Here is a 22,350-nt window from a genome sequence, read left to right on the forward strand (position 1 = left end):
GGTTTCAGAGGGAAATGAGAGAGCTGTGGGGAGACTGTCAGGGCCCCAAAGACTGCAAGCTTACCCAAACCACAGGTTTTTAAACCATTGGCAGAATATCAAACCACTTAATTGACTGACAAGCTTCTCAAACAGCTGTCACTTAAGATTCCTGGGTTTAAATGAAAGGCCATAAATACTTATAATCACCTACTATCATCATCATTTTTCTAAGCCCTACACATATCTTAGGCATCAAATTATCAATAAAGTTACCAGTCTGGATAGAGGAGCATGTGGCTGACATCAAAAAGTTTTAAAACATAATATGAATCCAAAGCTCCCAATCAAATCTCAAATCTTTTCATTAGACCCAACTAACTTTAATCTTTTTTCCAACTTCCACTGGACCTCAAGGACCTATTACCTATCTCTAAATATAATTTTATCCTTGTTGATCACCATTTTAGCTGTATTACCATTTAGAAGAATCATTTGAAGGAACTGATGATGATTAGTATGGAGAAGAGAAGACTTCATGAAGGCTTCTTCATGAAATGATATAGGGGAAATGTTAACTGCTATATATACATATATATTATATATTGTTATATATTATATATAATTACATATACACATATATGATATATATATATATTAAGAGTTGGAAGCAATTTTAACAGCCATCCTGCCAAATCATATTCAAAAAGAATTTCCCACTAAAGCATCACATCTCGAAGTGATCAGTCAGCTTCTACTTGGAAGACCTCCAATGAAGAGTAGCCACCACCTTCCAAAGCAGCCCATTTCTCTTACCTCAAATTTCTGAAAGGCTTTCATGTGGATTTGTTTTGCTTTGTTTGGAGGTTCCAAGATGGATCTCTGCAGAAAGAGAAGGTCTTTGGAAATACTGGTCCATTTAGCCACATTCTGTGAGGAACTAAGACTTCTCTAAACTCTGAATTGATTGCAAAGTAATAAAAGAAATTTCTGCTTTTGAGTTTTGCAGGGCAAATTAAACAAGTGAGGAGGAGATGAAATTAAGGCTGGATTGATGATTAGATAGTTAGGGATGCTGGGCAGCTAGGTGGCACAGTGTTATAGAGTACTGGCTCTAGAGTCTGAAGGAACTCAGTTCAAATCTGATCTCAAACATTTGATATTTACTACCTGTGCAACAAGTCACTTAGCACCATTCCCTTGCCAAAAAAAATAATAGGAATGTTTTCATTTGTACTAAAATATTCAGAGCAGCCCTATTTGTGGTGGCAAAGAATTGGAAATTAAGTAAATGTCCTTCAATTGGGGAATGGCTTAGCAAACTGTGGTATATGTATGTCATGGAACACTATTGTTCTATTAGAAACCAGGAGGGATGGGAATTCAGGGAAACCTGGAGGAATTTGCATGAACTGATGCTGAGTGAGATGAGCAGAACCAGAAAAACACTGTACACCCTAATAGCAACATGGGGGTAATGATCAACCTTGATGGACCTGCTCATTCTATCAGTGCAATGGCCAGGGACACTTTGGGGCTCTCTGCAATGGAGAATACCATCTGTATTCAGAGAAAGAATTGTGGAGTTTGAACAAAGACCAAGGACTATTACCTTGAATTTAGGAAAAAAACCTGATATCTTATTGTCTGATCTTGCTATCTCTTATACTTTATGTTTCTTCCTTAAGGATGTCATTTCTCTCTCATCACACTCAATTTGGATCAATGTATACCATGGAAACAATGTAAAGACTGACAAATTGCCTTCTGTGGGGGTTAGGGGGGAGGGAAATAAGATTAGGGGGAAAATTGTAAAACAAAATAAATACAATCTTTAATAAAGAAAAAATAGGGATGTTGAAATAGTTGATTAGGTAATTGGAATTTTATTAGCTGTTTGGTCTGAGATCTTCAAAAGACCAGAGCACTGATGGGTATGGTCTAACTGTTCCTTTCCAGAAGAGAAAGAAAGGCAGCAATAAGCTATAATATCCTTTCCATTGTTTGAGACTAAGTAAAGACTAAAAGTAAAATTTTTCTGTTCTTTGCATATAATTCCTGATTTGTTGAAAGACAACTCACTAAAGAGAATATTTTAACTATGGTAAATTTCATATATATATATATATATATATATATATATATATATATATATATATATATATATCCATAATAGCAAATTGGGGATTAAAGGAGAGAAAAATCAATGAATGGTATGTGTTATAAAGAGATAATAACAAAACAAAAGGAAGGAAAAACAGTTTTTGTCCAAAGTACCAGGTGAAAGAATCTATTGATTCTGATTTATTAGTAATTTCTATGAAAGTCACAAAACATGGTAGAAGCATGTTCTGCATTTTTTCTGCCATTCTTTCTAGACAACTAAGCCCATAGTCATTAGTATCTAATGAAGGGAAATGGACACTGTCAAATGATTCTATCCTGTCCATTGATTTGCTTGCATACATGCTCAGAGGATATCTCTCTTTAACAGTGGTGTAAGGATGGTGATGAGGGAAATAGATCTCTGTGAGAGAAAGCAAAAACAGGAATCACTGGAAATGTCTAACCCATACCCATTCCAAGGGTGAGGGCCAGTCAAAACAACCCTGCCAGACCAGACAAGGCCACAACAAGTAGAAGGTACAAGAAGTAGAATTTCAACTTGGCGTAAGAAAAACTTCCCTAATAGAAGTCAAATAAGCATCTTTAAAAGGTAGTGATTTCTCAGTCACAACCACTGGTATCCACTTGTTTGGAATGTTGTTGAAGGGATCTTTGAGCAGGTTGAAATAGATGACCTTTTAGATTCCTTCCAATCCTAAAAGTATGTTATTCTATGATTGCTTTTCCATGGTAGATAAACTTATTGCTTTGGTTTCTATATCATAACAAAGTAGACCTTGGTTAAGCAGAATAATTGTGAAGTACAGCTTTCCATTCCATTCAATTTAAATATCTGGTTATCTCAAGGTTAAACCAGAAAACCATTTTGAAAAACAAATTTCAGCACCTGTCAAAATTCATTCTAAAATGTCTGGAAAACACAAATGAATATTTGACAATTGATGATCTTGGGATACTAAAGGAGCCTTATGGTGAATTAACATTTCTTACTATAGAGTGTAGTATATAAATAAAAGTTTTAGAATATGAGGCTGAATCAGGACTGTGTCTTGAATATAATCTGGAAATTGCTTCAAGAGAATAAAAGAACATTGTTTAAAATTACAACAATATTGTTTTAAGAACAACTTTGAATGAAAAGTCATTTTGACTATTATAACTATCCCAATTAACTATAAAGGACTTATGAGGGAAGATACATTCTGCATACAGAGGGAAAAAAATCTGATAACTTATAGCAAAAATAGAAAGATTTTACAAATATATGTGCTGACATATACACATGCATATTTGTGTCTAATGGTAACCATCTCTAGTGGGGGCAGAAGGTAAGAAGAAAAAAGTTAAAAAAGATATTTACATGATAGTTATTAAATATTTAAAGCAATAGCAAGATGTACATAAATTTTCAGTTTCATGTGCAATCATCTCTTTATTATACTGTGCTTTGGAAATGTTTGTTTTATTCCATAAATTAAAAATAAGTTTTAAAAGGGAATAATAATTCCTAGGTATTTGGTGATTTCATTATCCTATGGGATGTTGCAAAAAAGTGTTAACAAAGTTTTAAGCATTAATATCCCAAATTTAATACCCCAAAACTGCACTAAGACTTTGGAGACATAATACACATACATAAAATCCATGTGTATATGTATATGTATACATATATAAATATGTGTGTATCTTCTAAAAGAAAACAAGGGAGAAAAATCCAGCAAGTCAAAATCTAGAGGTCTCTAGTTTATTAAAAACTATGAGTGTGCTGCTCAATCCTACCAAAGAAATTTCCTATATCTACTCATGTTGACCCTTGACTAATTAAACCTCAGTGTCTCACTATGACCTCTTTGACCAAATATAAACAAATATTTGACAAACTTCCTTTACAACTTGATTTCTTTCTCCATTTCCATTCTATGTAGAGATTATTTTTATGAACATTCTATACAATCCATCCCTCCTGTTCTGTTTACTGTTTTTTGTTATCCTCCAGTCTTTGGATTGTCTCTACCTAGAATGTTTTTATTTCCTATCTCTGCCTCCTAGAACCCTCAATATCCTTTAAGATCCAGTTAAATTACCACATACTGTGGAAGACTTTTCCTGTCTGGCGAGTGTAAGTCACCAGCAGTTAGTCTCTTGTTCTCTAAGATTATCTTACATTTGATTTGTGTGTGTGTGTGTGTGTGTGTGTGTGTGTGTGTGTGTGTGTGTTTGTGTGTTATCTAACCCCTTAAGAAAGTAAGCTCTTTGAGGGCAAGGACTGCTTCACTTTTGCCTTATCACTAGCACATAGTAAATTTTAATGAATGGATGTTTACTGATTGATTCATCACCCTTCATATATTTATACTAAGGAACCACTTATATCATGTTGTAGTTAAATATAGATGGCTACAGCTGTCCAAGAACGTATACTCCTTAAATAGAATTAGACAGAATGGTATAGGGGAAGGAATCCCAAGTTCAGCTTCAAAGGACCTTGATTTGGATGATGGTCATGCCACTTGTGGCCTATATTATTGATTAGTCACTTCTAGGTTTTGGTTTTCTTTCTTCCTTATAAGGTTTAGACTAAGTTCTCCTCCAGACCTAAATCCATGATTCTATGATACATCATGTCAACAAATATATGGGACATACAAATATAGAGACAACTGTTTATTTTGCAGAAACAAAACCAGAGATGGGGGGATGGAGGAAGAGGGGTCATAACATACATGATATATCATGTTTAGTTAGCACCAACACACAATCTTCAACTCATCCTAAGTTTCAGAAGTTTAAAGACTCCAATTAACTTAATGCTAATCAAATTAAAATTTCATATGCTCTGAAGAGCATAGGTACTGACAACTTAAGCTGTCATTGGAGAGGGTATCACCATGGGGAGATGTTTGTTACAATAGCACATAAACAAATGTTCTTTCTGGAGCCAGCCTGCATGTCTCAGTGTGGTTTTTTTCAATCAATGACTGTCCAATGGTCACTTTCACACAGAGCCTAAATAATTTGGAGGTTTTATTCCCCAAACATTGCATCCCTCTTTGACCTCAATTTGGTTAAAGATATTTCTTCATCTCCTCTCCTCCTATTCTCCACAGAAAGAAATTTAGATCAGTGCCTGCAACACACATTTTAAATTCAGAATTATGTACATTAATCTCTCCTCCAGTTTTCTGGGCCTGGCATTGTTGGAATACCAGGTTCTTTGTCTCACATCTTGCTCATGCTCAAAATGAGCCTCTGCATCTTAGTTAGAAGCTAGAAGTCACTTACATGGCTTATTTGCCTATTTCTCAACAATTCAATAACTCCTCTTCAAACTAAGTTTGAACGTATCTCAGTAACACTATCAATCCTGTCATTGCTGATGATCAAACCATTAAATATTAGGGAAAATGCCTGTGGCCTTTAATAATCAATTCATTTTTAAATAGAATTGTCACCAAACATATATCCATACGTGGCATTTTTACCTCAAGCACAGAACTATGAACATCGATATTAAGACATTTTCCCTTTCTCAGGTAGACTATACCTCATCCTAGTTTCAAGTTCCATCTACCTCACACTCCCTAGTGATCCAGTGTTTTAATCTAGGGAGCCAGAATGTTTTCCCATTTTCTTTCATTTAAAGTTGGTGATGATCTTTCCCAAAAAATGTTTATTTATAGAGCAAAATAACTACCTCTATATTTCCTAGACAGTCACAGATGAAAAAATTGAGAAAAATAAAGGTATGTCTAATATTTCTGATTCCTAATGCCTATGTGCTATACATGCTCTTTAAAAGAAGCAATTTACAGAAGCCAAAATGTTGTGATTGTAACCTTTAGAGATTTTCCAAATGCAATTCTATTCTAGGAAGAAACTTTCAACAGGAATGCTTTCCCTGTCCCTGTCATTTTTTCCAGCTCAATGGTGCTATTAGGTCACATAATAAAGAAGATGAAACAATGCAAGAACTATAGGCTGACCATAATGGTGAGTTTAAAAAAAATCTGTCTATATCACTTTTTTTTAAGGTTTTTGCAAGGCAAACAGGGTTAAGTGGCTTGCACAAGGCCACACAGCTAGGTAATTATTAAATGTTTGAGATGAACCTAGGTACTCCTGACTCCAGGGCCAGTGCTTTATCCACTGTGCCACCTAGCTGCCCCTATATCACTCTTAATAGGTGAATTGTATTGCAGAACTTTTTATCTCCAGCAGCCTGGTTACATATCATTTCAATACAAGTCATTCAAATCATAAAAAGTATACCACTTTTATGTCACAAATTAGTTGATTAATCAAATTTGCTTATATTATTGGATACTCCAAAGAGAAATCAATAGATCATAATCCCACCTTTTAAACAACCTCAATTAAAGGATCAAAGATATAGAATGTGAAGACATCTAGGGCATCAATCTCATTTTTACTAGTGAGGAAACTGAGGCCCAGAGAGATTAAGGGAGGTTAAGAATCATGACCACATTCACATAGGAATATGTGGCAACTAAACAAGCATGTATTTAGTTCTTCCTACATATGTATTAAGTAAAGAGAACATAGTAAGAATACTTAAATGTTACAACCCTAAAGTGATTTAAATTCAGCTCAGGGGATATATTACATATATTGCTTTGAGGACAAAAGAGAGATCAAGACAAAAAAAATAGGAAATTTGAAGAGGAGGAGATCACATTAAACTTAGACCCTTAGAGATGGAATTCACAAAGAAGGTAGACACCTGAGCTGAGCCTTGAAGGAAGATTTTATATAATTGAAATAAGAAGGGAGACCACCCCACAAACAAATGAATCACCTGTGTTAATGTCTAGAAGTAAATGATGGCTTAGCACATTCAAGGAACAGCTTAACTACCCACTTTAACTAGAATATAGAATGTGGATTGAGATATAACAGGAAATAAGACTGGAAAAATAGATTAGAATCCAGTTTTGGAGGATTTTCAGTGCTAGAGCCAGCAATTTTTTCTATTTTATCCTATTTTTCTATTTTATAGGCAATGGAGAGTGACAGAAGATTTTTAGTGGGGGAATGACAAATTTTGCATTAACTCACCATTCTGATCAGCCTACTACTCTTGCATTATTTCAGATTCTTTATAATGTGCCCTAATTGTATCATTGATCTGGAAAAACAGTAAAATTGGGGGAAACATTCCCATTAACAATTTCTTTCCAAAATAGAACAATATTTTTAAAACCACAAGAGGCTATAATTATCAAATTTTTACTTGTATAAATTATCATTTTAAAGAGATGCATATCACATAGTAGACAAATATATTGGAATATAAACCATACCTTTAATTTTTCTCACTTTTTTCTTCTATAACTGCTTCAGAAGTAAATAGCTCAAATGATCCTTGAAACAGAAATTTTTTTTTCATTAAAGTATTAGAAAGTTCAGGAAAGTTGTCTTTTCACTTAGTCCCTGAGCTCATACAGAAAGAAAGAGGAAGAAAATATCCTAGAAAAGCAACTCAAAATTTATTAATAAAATTTTTTATGTATTTCTCCCTTAAAGTTGTAATAGGAATTACAGCTTACGAAATGCACCATCACCACCAGCATCATCTACTCTCAATTATCCATATTAATGGTCTATATATTAAATCCTTTATTTGCTTATGGAAAATCATATTTTATACCATATTTTCCTTTTAGTTAGATTTTTACCAAAACATTAATCAACTGAGATAGTGCAAGTGAAAGCATTTTGCAAACTTTAGTAGACATTGTTATTACCATCAATAAGTTTCAAAAAACATATTAAGATAGAGGGTAACTCACTTAAGTACTCTGTAATCCAAGAAAGATTATATTTTATAGACAAGAGCTGATCTGCAAAAGTAGAAAGAATTCACATTTAGAGATCCCTAAACTAATGAAATCATCAGTTAAGGACTGAAAAAGAGTGAGTAAACTAACAGCATGGTAAGAGAAATTGACTTGAAATTCAACTAAATGAATTTTTTTTAGTTTTTTTTTTGTAAGGCAAACAGGGTTAAGTGGCTTGCCCAAGGCCACACAGCTAAGTAATTATTAAGTGTCTGAGACCGAATTTGAACCCAGGTACTCGTGACTCCAGGGCCAGTGCTTTATCCACTACACCACCTAGCCGCCCCTAAATAAATTTTTAAAATATATTTATATACAGATTGCCATGCTAATTGTGGCACATAAAATGATGAACATGACTCACACCTTTTCTTTAAGGAACTTACAACCTAATAAAAGGCAGATCGTGGTAAATTCTAGAAAAGTAATTCAAAATTATATATTTCTTCTAGGTCAAACCTAATTCAGGTCGGTCCAATGGGTCAGGCTTAAGAATGGAACACAATGAAACACTCATAGACCATATAATAGCAAATAAAACGAAGTTTACTTAATAGTGAAAAGGTGATTCAATAAGGATGCAGTATTGATCCAGTGGATGAATCTCCTCTCTTTTTCCATATCTAGGTAGCACATGGTCATAAAGGATTCACATGCACAGCAATGGGGATTCCATCAAGTCTATAGTGTACCATTTCTATATAGGCTAGGTAACCAAACCAGGTATAGACTTGAACTCCAGTTCCCTGGAATAATCAAATCTTCAGAATTGTTTCCTAACCCTTTAAATGGAAATTATTCCATGTTTCAATGAAACAAATTTTGCTCCTACCACAATGTTAGCTCATTCTCCTCTGATTGTATTCATATTTTGTATATATTTTAATAGCATATATTTACATATGCCCTGTTGTCTCCCACATATCCATGTAAGATCCTTGAAAGCAGGAATTATTTCCTTATTTTCTCTTTGTAGCCTCAGGGTCAGTTCATACTTGATGCTTAATAAATGTTTGTAGATTGATTGAACTCAGAAGAGGGAAAGATCAGAGTAGAAAGGAAAATTTCACTGAATTCAAAGTAAGGATGTATTGATAACCTATTATGTTCCAGGAATTGTCCTAAGTGTGGGGGGAGGGGGAAGGAAAGGAAGGAAGGGAGGGAAGGAGGGAGGTAGAGGGGGTGGAAGAGAGGGAGAAGAGGAAGGGTGGAAGAGAAGGAGGAAGGAGAGAGGGAGGAAGGAGCATCAAAGTTTATTTTTTATTGGAGGAAGCAACATGAACACAGAAATGTCTAAAATAAAGAGCAAATACAATGTGGTTTGGGAATGATGATGTGTGGGGAAAAGATTTCTAAAAGCCTGGAGATCAGACTTCACTTAAGAGATGAAATGTGAGCTTTGATTTCAAGCATAGAGGACAGTCATTATGTGAACTGGACTACATGATCCTTAAGATCTCCTCTGACTCAAATTCACATCCAAATCAAATTATTCTAGACTCTCTTCATGAAGGAAGCACAGATCTAACAAATTGTTATATATTATTTCATTAAACAATTAAATTAATTGTAAAAATATTATTATTGGTATCAAAAATGCAATTTCTTCTGATTTTATGGTTTGATTCAGGTCTATTTTTTTGCATTTGCTATGTGTTGTCATTAAGCTCACAGTGAATACATAAAGAGATAATATGTACACAGAGAAAGAAATTTGATAATGATATAAAGATAGGGCCACTTTTGTACTGATGGAGCCCCAGAAAAAGTCATAGAGAACATAAATATATCAGTTATTGGGAGACAAAAGAGCAGCAGTTCCTAGCAGAATCCTGGGCATCCCTAAATTGTGCAATGTCCCCCAAATTTCCCAAAGGAAATTTCAGCCCTAGAGAATGATGAAAAATTGGTCAAGGCTAAAGCAGGTAATTAAGAATTGACTGCACATGTGTTCTTTTTCCTTTAAAATGCCTTTGCGCAGCTATGTCATTATGTATTTAGTTGATATTTACCACCCTCCGCCTTCACACATCAGATAAGCTGCCAGAGAAGATAGGAATTCTGAGCAAATCTAGGAGGGGTTCAGAAATCACTCAATGCATTCCCTAGAAACTCAATTTGTGGAGTTCTGGTTATTTCCCAAAGAGTCAGTGCCAGGTTTCACTCGGCACACCACTCCGGCCTCTCTTCTGCCCTTCTAATTCAAGGCTGCCCCCACTTTCTGGAATCCTCTTTTGATTGTCTGCAGCTGTGAGCTCTTCAGGACTTTCTCCAAACTCCAGCTCTTTCTCCCTCAGTCAAACCCAACACCTACACACTGTTAAAAACCTGAGGTCATGCATTAAGAGGGGAAATCATCATTCTAATTCAAGGCCAAATGTCCCAAATACATAAATCCCATTCAGAGATTGTTTACATATGCTTTGTGGTAGCAGCTGTGAAGGTCTGCGTGATCCACCTGTAGGCAGAGTGAACAGTAAAGTCATGTAGAAGAAGGTAGTATTTTGAAAAGATCACAGTTTCAGGAGTCAAAAGTCCTGGGTTTGAGTTCTGCCTTTGGTGCTTACCTTGTGGGAGACCTTGGTACTAAACCTCTCTTGGCCTCAGTTTCCTCAATTGAAAATGAAAGTTCATAGGCTTTGCAAGTTATTTTAGCCACTTCTTTAGTTATTGGTAAATATGGGAAAGTATTTAGAACAAATTTGAATGGATCATTACCTCTCCCAAATCCACACCATTATACCCTTGCTGCTCCATGCTCTATGACCTCATTTAGAAACACACAGCAGAAAGCTTGTGTAAAGACCTTTGAATCCAAGGCCATCATTTTCATGAAGATATAGACTTTCAATTCAGTTCCAGGTCTCAGTCCATGATTCTAAGATTTTCCACACACTTTGGACAAGGTGGGAGTTCCTGAAATTATAGTTATTTTCTATCACTTCCACATTCCTGACTTATACCTCTACCCAGAGCTGGAATGATCTCAAATCCAGTACAATTACTTGCCCAAGGATAAAGTGACCAACAGGATAAAATTGAGTAGCTTGGCAATTTGTTTACATCTTAAATATTTGTGTTCCTTCTTTAAAAAAAGGCTAACAATGTATCTCACATAAAGTATAAGCCCCTCAATGAAGGGGGAAATGTGCTTAGAATCACCTTAGGGAATCTTTAAGATAATATTATAAATGCATCGTTTTCTTTGTGGGCTAAATTTAATTTATTCACAATGAACCTGGCTCCTAAAGTTAAAAGTCTATTCAGACAACATGTTTAGGAATATTAATAACCACTTATTCTGACAAATGGTATGAAGAAAGAGAGGTGGGAAGGAGAGGAGATAGTTGTCTCTTATAATAGAAAATAATCAATCAGTCATATTTCCTCTTTATTCCCAGAACCATTTCATTCTCAATAGACCACTGAAGGGATCCAAGAAGTATGAGAAAAAGTGCATTCTTAAAATATAGACATGTTATTATTAAAGCTAATAAAGGCACTATCCTGGCAGCTAGGTGGCATAGGGAATAGAGCACCAGTCCTGGAGTCAAGAGGATATGAGTTCAAATCCAGCCTCAGACATTTAATAATTACCTAGCTGTGTGACATTGGGCAAGTCACTTAACCCCATTGCCTTGTAAAAACCTAAAAAAGGGCACTGTAACTACATTTTACTGATACTGGCTGGAGATACTAATAAAAAGAAATTTGATTCCTTCCTTTAAAGAGCTTATGTTTTTGCTAGTGCATTTAGCCTGAAATGAAGAAAGAGTATAAGGAAAAGGAAACAGAATCAAGATGTTTAACACCCTGCTTTGATTGTTATTGCTACTACAAGATCTTCTGAATTCATCAGGCTAATTGGGCGCTCCTTAGGAGGAATGATTTCTTTTAAATTTTATATACAACCATTTTAGCACTTGGAAGGGTAAACATTATATGAATAGGGTATCATTATCTGGAAGGTATCAGTAATGTGATTTTGATAAGAGATAAACCCTTTTCCTTTCTCACCCTCCCTCACCCACTGTTTAGGAAAAGAACTCTGAGATTGTTATATAAAATGTTTTAAAAGAGGCAGCAGGATTTTATAGTGAGAATCAAGAAGTCCTGAGTCCAAATCCATTCTCAAATATTTGATGACAATATGACCCCAAGCAAGTCATTTAATTTGTCTGCCTCAGTTTCCTCTCTTGTAAAATTGGAATAATATAGCATTGTTGTGAAGATTAAGTGAGATATTTGTAAGACATTTTGCAAGCTTTAAAGTATTACATAAATGCTATCTATATTAAAAAATTAATGTTCATGGTAAAACCTATTTTTAAAAATAAACCATTCTCTGGATAAGGACTGGAGAACAGACTGAGCATTGCTGCCATCCTTATTTACCTTAATATGAATATCTAGGGAAAACTGGGCAGAAAATCAGGATAGGGAAGTATCTGAGCTTTTGAGATCACCCATATCAAATCTGTTTAAGACAGCTTCATTCATTTTGTTTTATGTACTGTGGATTTCCTGAATATCAAGTACACTCATTTTGTTATGAAAGGAATGTATGCTTGTTTATTTGAATCAAATTCCTAAATAAAATATATTTGCTATCTGAACTTGTCCTTTCCTCCATTGCAACATAACATTAAAAAGTTCATTTTATTTTTTATTAATGATATATTAAATGTATACTTGGGGAGAGTTCTTGGAATGGGAAGCCTGTGCTTGAATTCTGACTTATTTATTGTGTGATCTTGTGGGAGTCATTTAAACTCTCCAAGACTCAGTTTCCAGCATGCAAAAATGGAAAGGACACAGTGCTTATATTTTCTACCCCCAGAATTCATTGTGTGAACTTTAGCTTTGGAGAAATAAATTATCTTTACTTATTTTATATTTTATTTTTCCAATTATATATTTATGTTTCCAATTGTATATTTATGTTACATATTTTTGTATCACCCTCCCTTCCCACCCACCTCCCCTCAGCAGCAAAAAATCTGGTGAATACTGTACATGTTCATTTCTGTTTAACATTATTGTTTACATATTAGTCATTTTGTGTATGAGGAGTTAGAACTAAGGGAAAATAAAGAAAACCATGAGCTAGGAAGGAAAATTATAGAAATTTTTAAAAAGTGAATGTAATAGCCATTCAGACTCTGTGGGGTTTTTGTTTAGTTTTGTTTCCATTTGGAGGTGATGGTCTTGTCTTCCAGGATTGTCCTAGGTCTCCGAACTGCTGAGAGGAGCAGCATCCATTATAGTTGGTCAACTCACAATGTTATTGTTAATGAATACAATGTTCTCTTGGTTCTGCTCCCTTCACCCAGCATCAGTTCATATAATTCATTCCATGTTTCTCTGAAATCTGACCATTCATGGTTTCTTACAACTGTACTCCATAACATTCATACATCATCATAACTTGTTCAGGAATTCCCCAACTGGGGAATATCCATTGTTTGTCACTACAAAAAGAGCTACTACAAATATTTTGAATATGTGTAACTTATGAATCACATTTAAATGACAATATTCATAATTTCTCAGTATAGAGTATAGTGAGTTCCAAACTTTTTTGCACATGTAGATCTTACCCAAGTGTTATTTGGGTTTACAAATTAAGACTTCATTCCAGGAAGAACAAAGGACAAATTCTCCAATAAACCAGTGGTCAAGGATATGAAAATATTCTCTAAAAATAATTGCAAACTATTAACAACCAGTTGAAAGACTACTCCAAATTGTTAAAAAGGAAAATAGCAGTAAAAATAAATCTGAGGTTTCACTTCACACTCAGCAAACTGGAAAAGTTGACAACATTCAGGGGGAAAATAGTTTGGAGCAGCTGTAAGAAGATAGATATACTAATACACTGATGAGGAAGATGTAAATCACTTTAACAATTCTGTAAAAAAAAATGGGAATTCTGCTAGAAAAGTCACTAAAATATCATATTTTTTTAACCAGAGATCCCACCGTTAGGTATATACTCCAATAAAGTCAAAGACCAAGAGGAAGACCCTATGGATAGAAAAAAAATGTTGGTGTCAGTACTTTTTATGACTGAAAATAAAATACTAGAAACAAAATTAGTTCCCATCAATTGAAAAATGCCTGAACAAATTTGGTCATATTAATACAATGTAATATTATTGTGCCAAAAGAAATGAAGATATAAGAAATCAGGAAAACATGGAACCACTTATATAAACTGATAGAGGAAAATAAATAGTAGCAGGGAAAATATACATAATAATTGCCGCAAAATAAATGAAAAAACTCCAAAAATGACATGAAAAACACTGAGTAATTATAATGATGAATCTCTACCTCAAAGATGAGATAAAGAACCTTCTTCTTGGTGGAGAAGTATAAGGAATTATGGGTGCAAAATATTGTATATTTTGCCAGTACAACTTTTCTTTCTTATAGAATAGGTATGATGGGAGCAGGATGGTAAAAGGTAGGAAGTGGAGAATATATCCAAAAGAAGTGGGGGCAGTTAGGATGTGCAGTGATAAGAGCACCACCCTGGAGTCAGGAGGGTCCAAGTTCAAATCTGACTTCAGACACTAGTTGTGTAACCCTGAGCAAATCACTTAACTCCATTTACTTCCCCAAAAGAAGAAAAACAAAGAAATTACTATGATCAGTTTTTTAAAAGGTATCCATAAAGTTATTTTGTGTTTTTTAAATAAAAAAAAAACAGATCTCATCTATCATTCTTGGAGATATTCTCAACTTTGTACTTGATCTCTATTACCTCACCTTTGTTTTAGGTGGACACTGGTCAGAACAATTAAAATGCTTTCTCTTTCAGTACCCTATTGTCTGTCCTTTACCAAGTTCTACAGACTAGAAGGGAAGGAGATTGTTTTCTTGTTGTATTCCTTCCATATTCTAGTACTCAGACCTTCTGATTCCAGGTTCATTCCATATTCTAAAACATCTTTCCCCAAGTGAAATAAATACACCCTTATAAAAATCGCTTTGAAAATTCTTTGTAATAATTGATTAATTAAAGTAATCAAATTCAAGTCCTTAAAAGACAATCATGATGTGATTTAAATCAATTTAATAGACATTTGTTTATTTAGCCCTTACAATGTCCTGAGTACTATGCTAGGTACTATAGATACAAAAATAAAAATACCCCCCTCTTCAAGGAGCATTACATTCTACTGGGATCTGATCCCATACAAATAATTTTCTTAAATCTCAAATCAATCATGACCTTTACCTTAGCCTTAGTTAGTGTTTCTAGGATAATCCCTTTGATAAACACCAGATATACAGGTCATCCCTATTCTCCATTTCAAACAAAGAATTGTTAGGGGTTTGTTGTTGTTTTTTAGCAACAAGGCTACCTCTTTAACCTATAAATTACCTCCCTGTGTCTAAGAGGTTAGTTGTCTCCTTCACTGGTCTCTTACTCCATATGCTCTTGAAAACTTTCATTTTATTTATATTAACTTATTGTGCAATGAGCACTTTCTCTTGCCAAACATTGCTTTTCTTATCATTTTTACACTATTTTAACTTCATTCTGTAATCTTTCCAGCTCCTCCTCTGCATGTAGAATTTTATTATTCACATGTGATATTTTCCTAGCTTTCAATCACATTTTGTAATTCATTTACTCAGGTTGCAAAAAAAGAAAAATTCTGATAACTATTTACTGGATAGATATTATTTTTTAACACTTTCCACTTTTCCTTTTGTCTCCTTCCTTAAGCTATTTTTCTTTTCCCTTTGTCTTTCTTTTAATATTTTCTCTAGTCTAATTTAGTAATCATCATACCTTGCTTTTACTCTGCTGGATCTCACTTCATTCCTAATTACAAATCTAACTAAATTATGATGGCTATCACTCCCTTAAGCATTCCCTTATGTCAACATCTACAATCATTTCCTCCCTGCTGCTCAAAGGGCAGACATGAATCGTTTCCCTTCTGGTTCATTCCTTTAAAGTCTATATTGTATAACCAACCAATCCCATACCACCAATCCCATACCACATATACAAACCTGGAATTTAACTGATATCTCTCAACATCCTGTGACCCAGTTTATACTCCAATGATTGAATATTTCCATCTTCTGTCATTTATCCTTTCCCCAAATCCTTTCTTGCTGCTCCATTTCCTCAGATAACCTATACTAAGTTCCTACTATCAGTTTACCCTGTTGGCTAAATTCAATTTTAAATTGCAAAGAAATTATACTGCAGTCTTTCAGGGTCTTGCTCCATTCAGTTAATTCCTTTCAAATTGTTTTAGAAAGTTATACCAATATAACCAGATATGATATTTTCCTACCACATAAACATTTTTATAGGTGAAGCATATTTTCATTAGACTCTACATTTGAATCTCTAGTAAAAACCCTAAGGTTTCTTTGAATAAATGTGGAGTTCAGTGATATAGATCATATTTTGAAAAGCTCTCTTTTTCTTACAGGACAAAGAACAAATATTTTGCCCAGCCTAGAACATTGTTGTGGGTTGAGAGAAGATGCCTGGAATAGGAAGCTTTGGGGAACTACAAATATGGAAATTTCTTCCAACAGGTCAACAACTCATATGTGACCTAAAGTCTTCCAGTTGTCTGGCACCTGAAAAGTTAAGACCTGCCCTTGATCACACATGATGACAATTTGTGTCAGAAACAGAAGTTGATCCAAGTTTCTGTGACTTCAAGATCAACTTTTCTTCTATGCTAGGTAGATTTTCCAGGAATACTTAAAAAAAAATAGACCTATAATTTCCTTAGTTATCAACTCTTCCTATCAAAACAGCTCAGCATCTGCTTTGCAATTTAGCATTTCAGCAGATTGCCTGGGGCACTAAAAGGTTAAGTAATTTATCCAAGGGTCACCCAATCAGTATTCAAAAGGGCCATGGCTATACCCATATCCCCAAAGATGCCAGATCTCTAGTCACCATGCCATACAGCTTTTCATAAGGTAAACTTTTTGTAGCACTCACTCATTTGGACTGATTTCAACCATTAACTAATTGGGAACATTCAGCCTGAATTACTATAAATGCCTAAACTGTATATTAAAAGATATACAGTTTATTACTTTCAAAGACAGGCAGTAACTTATATTAACTGCTAGTGTTTCCAAGTAGAGTCCTTTTTAGATCTTCTTTAATAAATAAACATATAAGGAGTACTTGCAAAAATGTTTTATAATCACTTTAAAAACAATTTGCTCTCAGTAACTGAACTGAATGTCTGGAATCCAGGTTCCATTCCTGATTCTGCTATTAGTAGCAAGGTTACCTACCATGGACAAATCACTAAATTTTTCTATGCCTTAGTTTCATTATCTATAAAATGAGGGTCCTTGATTGTATGTCTGACCTAGCAGACAACATCATGATTCTCTTTTATAATCCTGTTCACAGTATTAATTTGCTCGGCAAAATATTTTATTTTTTGTTTTACAAAGACCCTATTTTCACAGTGTAGCATATATTTGGGAAAAGAGATTTAGAGCTAGAAGGGACCTTAGAGGCTATTGAGTTCAAATACGTCATTTTACAGATAAGGAAACTGAGGTTGAGGGAAGTCAAGTGACTTGTGGAGGATCATATAGCCAGTAAGTACTTGAGGCTGGATTTAGACTAAGCATTGCACTCTCTCCAATGTACTAGTTTAAAAAAAAAATAGGGCAGCTAAGTGTAGCAGTGAATAGAGGACTGGCCTTGAGGTCAGGAGGACAGGAGTTCAAATTCCCACTTCAGACACTTGATATGCACTAGTCATGTGACCTCGAGTAAACCACTTAACCCCAATTGCCTTACATCCAAGCCATCTCTAAGCATCCTAATTCATAGCTGGCCAATGGATTCAGATGACTGTAGAGGAGAAAGTGAGACTGGTGACTTGGAACAGCACTCCTTCACTCAAATTCAATTCATGTGGTTGTCATGGCATCACCTCCCTTTTGTCATGGTCTTCTTTGAGAACAAAGAACAGATATCAGTTTAAAAAATATGGTTAAGTCAAAATAATGAATTACCTCAAAATAATTCACATTTAATTTTGGAAGGTGATTTTATATTTATACTTGAATGTTCAATCAGTAAATGATAATATATTGAACAAAATAAAATTAATAACACATTCTTATTGAATTTTACTATTTCCAAAGTTCTTGTCTCAGCAATCCTATCAGGTAAGTAGTGAAAATAATGTTATCCCCATTTTATAGATGAACAAATTGAGACTCAGGGAGATAATTTGATTTACTAGGGGAAAGCTGAGACTCTAATCAATTTCTTCATAGAAATCACTCGCCCATTTATTCTTTTGGCTCTCTTTTAATTTTAAGCATTTACTAAGTCATTTCTCAAAGGAGACAGAGATGCCAACCATAGTACCTTCCCTCATGCAGCCAACAGCAATTCTGAATGCTCTTGAACCAGATTAAATTGTAACTGATAAATATTTAATAAATAAATAAAAACAGAATAAAACCTAAATAAGGTAATATGTGGTTTTCTATGGTAATATGCAGACTACATAGATCCTTGAATCCTTCGTTTTTAAAGAGGACCAGGATATCCAAGAGGGGTGATGCCATGACATCAAAGTGATTGGAGTTTTTTAAGGTTTTTGTAAGGCAAATGGGATTAAGTGGCTTGCCCAAGGCCACACAGCTAGGTAACTATTAAGTGTCTGAGGTGGGATTTGAACTCAGGTACCCTACCCACTGGGTCACCTAGCCACCCCCCCATGACATCAAAGTGAATTGGATGCTTATATATAGTTTAGTGGCCACCCCCATTTCTATTTGATATAGAGTTGTAGAAAAGTACTTGTTAAAGTAATTCATATGTATGAAACCTGAGAAGTTAAGCAACCTGCCCATGATCACACATGATGACAATATGTGTCAGAAACAGGAGTTGAATCCAAGTCTCTGTGACTTCAAGATCAGCTTCTCTTCACTATGCTAGGTAGTGTTTCCAGGGATATTGTTTTTTTTTAAAAAAATAAACCTATACTTTCATTAGTTATCAACTCTTTCTATCAAAGCAGCTCAGCATCTGCTATACAATTTAGCATTTCAGCAGGTTACCTGGGGCACTAAAAGTTTAAGATATTTGTTCAGTGTCACCCAACCAGATATAGAAAGATACCAGATTTGATTTCAAAGACCTCTGTCCCAATGTCAACTCAGATAAGTCAAAAAGTGTGTGTGTGTGTGTGTGTGTGTGTGTGTGTATATATATATATATATATATATATATATATATATATCCTGTTCAATCAATCAATTAATAAACATATAATAAAGGGTCTTATATGACTGACACCTTGCTAAGCACTGGAGGATACAAAAAAGAGGCAAAGTCCCTAACCTCAAGAAGCTTGCAATCTATTAAATCTGATAAATTTGATAAAGAAAATGCCAAAAAAAATAGTTGGTAACAATTTCTAGCAGTATTAGGATATATCAATTAATATTTGACAATTGCCTATTTGAACTATCTACTAATTGAAATAAAATGTTCCCAAATGGAGAGACTCTCCCATCATTAGACTTTCATATTTTAGGATTTAGAACTGAAAAGGAACTTAGTGCTTATTTAGTCCACTTCCTCAATTTGCATAAGAAAATATATTAACACAGAGAGATAAAGTGACTTCTCCATGATTATACAGATAACAAAAGGACACATGCCAATTTAAACCCAAGAGTCCTGATTTCAAATCCAATGTTCTTCAGTTTGGAAAAAAAGTGAACTGAATTAGCAACTAACCTTTTCACACTTCCCCCATCTCATCTCTTTGCCACAGCACCCCAACACACAAATTTTAATTAACTTAAAAATTCTTTCTTTCCCTATTTTTTTTCTTTCCCTATTTTTACAGCAAATCCTGTCTGCAAAGCACTGCAATTACCTTTCAAATTCAGCACATTGCCTCTGTCTCAGTTAAGCATATCTTGGCATTTCTAGGCTCTGGCTTCTTCATCTATAAAAAGAGGTTAAGAGAATGAATGTATTAATCTGAGTACATAAAGACTTCCCTTAAAACTTGTAATGCTGCCTAAAGACAACTTACTCTTTATTAGGTCAGCATATCTGCCAAAAGTGCAGAAGCATCTGTAGCAGAAACAAGTATTGCAAATTATTGTTTTTTTTAATAGCTGACTGCCTTTCCAATCTGAGGTTGTGCACTCAGTATCTGGCTAATAGGAGAGATTAGAAAAATGATATCCAGATGTATGAAGTGCATTTGAGGACAGTTAGCCCCCTTTCTCAGGGCCTTACATAACATGAGGAGCAGATGATAAATACAAGCACCTCAAAGGTAGATAAGCCATCATAAGAAACCAGAAACATATTCAATATCCCCCATAAGAACATTTCCCCTTCTCTGTAACATTAGCCTTTTTTATGATAATGACAAGAGATTTTTTTTTTATCCAATATCACCTAATCCCAAAATGAACCATCCTTGACTCAACCAATCAACAAGCATTTTAACTAGCTACTATGTAGCAAGCTCTAGGGATAAAAAGGCAAAAAATCAAATAGCCCTGCCTTTAAGGAAATTTCATTCTCCTGGAGAGAAATAGGACCCTATATGTAAACAATATAAATACAAAGTAAGTAAATGTCATTGTCATGGTGTCAGTCTTTTTTTACTTAAAAAACAGATAACTCTTCAGATTTATAATCTAGACTATGGAATTGTACTGTTTGACTAAAAACTTTGACCAACAAAGTATAAATGCTTTTATCCTAGGAAGTCTCTGTAATAGATGTGCTTTTAAAACATCATGTAATAGGCAATCTTCGCTTTTTATAATTTTAGAAATTTTATCAAATCATACTATTTTGCTCTAACTGGAGTGGAAACATGAAGAACCAATAGAGCTCAGTTCAATTCAATATTAACAGGTGACAATGCTCTACAAGGTGCTGTTCTAGGTGCTGAATCTACAAAGCTGAAGTAAGATCTAATCTTTGATGTCAATGACTTTGGAATATGTTGAAGACATTTATGGTCCAATAAGAAAAGTTAACCTTGTAGCTTCTAGATTACATTCTTTAATTATTCTAGATAATTTATCATTAAGGAATAGAAACTGGGTCTGATCTCATTCATATAGGCAACTACTAGTTAGTGAAGGTCTGTCTACCATTTCAGGTTTCATCTTGCAGAGTTGCCTAGAATACTGAATAGTTTAGTGACTAATCAAGGACCACAGAACCAACAAGTGATGGAAGTGGAACTCATTTCTTCCTAGCTTCAAGTACAGCTCTCTAGCCACTAAATCATACTGCCTCTTTTAAAATTGTTAACTTGCTTGAATTCAACAGGTATTTACTGAAAATGTGTAATGTACTTCTGAATGTCCTTGGAGGAATTCATGATATCAAGTCAACTGGGTTACCTACAAATGTTTACTATTTAATCTCATTTGACCCTACACCACTGTAAGGCAATCTTTTTATTCTTCACTGATGGATCTTTTTTTTTCCTCTCCTTTTCTCTTATGTCCCCCCCCAGTACCTTCCTCCTTCTGCCTCTCTCTCTTTCCTTCCCTCACACTAGATGACCTTCTCTCCTACTCCACTGAGAAAATCAAGGCAATCTATCACAGTCTAAATGCAATAACTTTTTAAAATTTTCATCCTCCTTGACCTATTGACCATTACCTGAGCCTAGAATCAGGAAGACTTGTACTCAAATCCAGACCTAGGGTAAGTTACATAATTTTAATCTGCCTCAATTTCCCCAAGGATATCCTTATAGCACCTACCTCCCAGGGTTATTGTGATAATCAAATGAGGTAATATTTATAAAGCGGTTACAGTGACTGGTACATAGTAAACATTATATAAATGCTATTATTGTTATTTTTGTCAGTTATTGATCCTATGCTCTCTATTAGATTATTTTTATGCTTTCTTGAAAACAAAGACTTTGTCTGATTCACTTTATTCTCTTTGCTATCCCCAGAATATTGTATGTCTTCTCATACATTGTAGATTCTGATATTTGTTGCAGAGGATGTCCATGCAGCAGAAAGAGCAGCATGAACCAAGGCAGAGGAAGAAAAGATCAAGATGTACACAGAGTACAAAAAGATCAAAGAATAATGTGGACTGAACTGCATTGATCCAAAATGCTTCTGAGATTTTTAAGGGAAGTTGCTAAAGTCTGGCTTACATACATAGCAATTGTGAGTTGTAGCACTGATCTCAGGTAGCATCTGGAGACGATCTCCCAGTATTCCTACATACGCTTCTCTTCTCTAGACCTGGTTTCCTTATCTCTATCTTGAAGGGCTTTGAGCAAATGGCCTTTAAGATTCCTTCCATCTTTAGAGTCTATTATTTTATAGATATCTT

General features: G+C 34.6%; 1 long non-coding RNA gene across 1 annotated transcript in view; it reads right to left on the reverse strand.

The window, feature by feature from the left end:
• Positions 1-13,535: 13,535 nt before the first annotated feature.
• LOC141502674 (uncharacterized) overlaps positions 13,536-22,350 on the reverse strand; it is a 77,167-nt gene continuing 68,352 nt past the window's right edge. The window contains exons 4-5 of the long non-coding RNA XR_012472616.1: positions 19,889-19,960; positions 13,536-13,991 (exon numbers count right to left, since the gene is read on the reverse strand). This is a non-coding gene — a long non-coding RNA (uncharacterized LOC141502674). The remainder of the gene's footprint in view (positions 13,992-19,888; positions 19,961-22,350) is intronic.

This window comes from Macrotis lagotis, chromosome X, assembly GCF_037893015.1.
Source record: "Macrotis lagotis isolate mMagLag1 chromosome X, bilby.v1.9.chrom.fasta, whole genome shotgun sequence".
NCBI lineage: Eukaryota > Metazoa > Chordata > Mammalia > Peramelemorphia > Peramelidae > Macrotis > Macrotis lagotis.